At 36.9% G+C, this 2,574-nt stretch overlaps 1 protein-coding gene across 3 annotated transcripts in view; it reads right to left on the bottom strand.

Moving 5' to 3' along the window:
* LOC110834231 (uncharacterized) overlaps positions 1–1,207 on the bottom strand; it is a 45,341-nt gene extending 44,134 nt beyond the window's left edge. For 2 of the 3 annotated variants that reach the window (XR_002544537.2, XR_002544536.2), the window contains exons 1-2: positions 771–1,181; positions 500–649 (exon numbers count right to left, since the gene is read on the bottom strand). The gene's annotated coding sequence lies outside the window, so the exon portion shown is untranslated. Of the gene's footprint in view, positions 1–499; positions 650–770 lie in introns of all 3 variants that reach the window. The other variant, XM_087346847.1, reaches the window with a different exon arrangement.
* Positions 1,208–2,574: the final 1,367 nt, after the last annotated feature.

Raw genomic sequence — 2,574 nt, 5'->3', positions numbered from 1 at the left:
TCATACTTCATAACAGAAGGCAACAAGCAGAAACAAAATCACCATATTCATACCATAGCACCTGTTCAAATTGGGGCATTATAAAACATGAAGTTAGGTTAGGTTCAATACTTGGTCCACTGCTTTTCCTTATATATATCAATAACTTATCACCAACCATTAATTCTCAGTCTATGCCCATACTTTCTGCAGATAATACTAACATTATCATTTCACATCCAGAAACTGAGTGTTTCCAAATCAGCATGAATGAACAAATCAATTAAAGGCAATAAACTCACAATAAATTTTTACAAAACAAATTCCATGAAATTTTATACTACCAACAAAAATTGTGTTAATCTAGGTATAGGGTATAAATTAAGCCAAGGATGTAGAAATGTGACAGCATAAACAATTTGTGGACCAAACAATTTAGTTGTTTCATTTAGCAGTATGTTAGTCCCAAAAGTTTGGTATTATCAGTGGGAAAGAGCAAAATGAGAATTCGAAGGCTTACCTGATGCCAAAACAATGTTCTTCTTAAATTCAAACTATACTGACGCACTTCGAATTTTCTTATTTCGTATTTTTCTTGCTTACGCACAGACAGGAAAGCACTTGCATTTGAATTGCAATGTCACCAACAGTTACGTATTTAATTTCTCGCCTGTTAATGAAACTTTTTCGTTACAAAAATACAACTTGACTTTACGTTTCATAAAAGGTATTAATATCACTCCATAAAGACGGAAAAAATATTCATTAATCAAAACCATATGAACACTTACGTGATAAATGATTCTTGAAAATTCCTACCGGACTGGTTCCATATTGTGTGAAAGCAGCACGTGGCCGGTAAAGTGAAGACGTACGGTAAATATTTGGGAATTGTACCTGAGGTTTTTTAGGCTGAGAGTCCAAAGATGGTTGTCTTTTGGGTTGTAGCACTCTTGATTCTAGCTTATCTCTGGCTTACTCTTTCTCCCCTCTGGTGCCCTGAAAAGGTCTATTTATTGGCTTCATCTCCCCTCCTGGTCTCATGGCCTGATCCTCCTAACCCTATGTAAACAATCCACATCCTAATCCTCCTCAGCCCAGAAGAAGGTGGCAGCAGTTCCAAACCTGTTCTTTTTGTCTCATACTGAAGACCTGAAGCTGCCCTGTCATTTATGGCACATAATTTAGAAACACCTTGCATATAATTTTACATGTTTGTCTTATGCACATGTAACTTGGTATCTCTCTGATAGAACAACACTGAGAACATTATTAATCAGAATACTGGAACTTACAAGGCAGAAACAAGTATGAAAATTATTGGAAAAACCTGGAGAAAGAGGAAGAAAAGAACCAGATATGCAGAAAGAGTAAAGTTGCAAAGCCATTTTATGTGAATGGGATGTTTCTATTTCAATGCCTTGTCTCATAAAAATGTACTGGGATGCATAATTACCCTGTGAGTGGTCATGATACATTCATTTTGAAAACAGAAGCATTAACTACAGACAACAGTCCTACAAAACACCTCCATCACTGAGATTAATACATACTGTACTGTAAGATCCACCTGAAAAATGCAAAATCAAATTCCATACAAAAATAGAGACAATATAACTCAACAATTATTTGGTCAAACATATTCATATCTTGTTGCAGAAAATTAAAAATGAAATTGAGACTAGAAACTTGTAATCAGCAGGAAAATTATTACTGACAGCATAGGTGGTCACTAGGACAAGACTTGAATCCAGAATCAAATATATTTCTCCAACTGATGATGGTCAATAAAGACATCGAAACACATAGTGAATAATTCATTTCAGTAATAATGCACCTACACAATTGATACTGTTGGATTTGACAGTTCTTTTTACATATTCCTTACTAATTACACAAGAGAATGCACTGGCTTAAGATTAAATTACACAGTGCTACATCCTTTCTTGAGCAGCTGATATTGTCACATAAATAGTTTTAATAATTTCAATAAGAGAGTCATTAAATAGTCTGTCTGTATGTATCGTAGGGGTCTCAGTGGCCTTGTGCTGCTTGGTCACTGGGACCGTGGGTTCGAATCCCACTCAAGCCATGGATGTTTGTCCGTGTTGTGCTGTCCTGTGTACAGGTAGAGGCCTTGCGACGGGCCGATCCCTTGTTCAAGGAGTCCTACCAAATGTCCATAGAGTAAGCCAATGAAAAGTAGGGACCCGCAGCGCTCAGGCACTTGAAGAACGTGTCGTTCCCAGTATGTATTGTATCTGTGGGTCAGAGTGTAATGCTATTCCTCCTGCTTGGATCCACACCTGGAAATCCATTTACAAGTTTAAAAATTAGGTTCACATACTAACAGTTGGTTAGTAGTTCAACTATTTTAGTTATGAAACTTTATATATAAACCAAGCTCTTATGCTCTTGAGGATGTCATTAAAACATTAACCCCCAGGGATATTTGAGATACATCAAACAGAAAACAATATCAGCCTTAGAGATGACACACTTACCATGTGCAGCATGTTGCAAATGAGAAGACCGAGATCTGAGGGTTTCAAGGCAGCATGTATGAAGATGGCTGTCCTCTGGGCTGTTGCACCA

The sequence above is a fragment of the Zootermopsis nevadensis genome, unplaced genomic scaffold (assembly GCF_977971745.1).
Source record: "Zootermopsis nevadensis isolate Lab colony 2312 unplaced genomic scaffold, Znev_1.0 Znev_ptg000010l, whole genome shotgun sequence".
Lineage (NCBI taxonomy): Eukaryota > Metazoa > Arthropoda > Insecta > Blattodea > Termopsidae > Zootermopsis > Zootermopsis nevadensis.
Note: the sequence above shows the minus strand (reverse complement) of the source record. Positions and strands in the feature narration are given on the sequence as shown.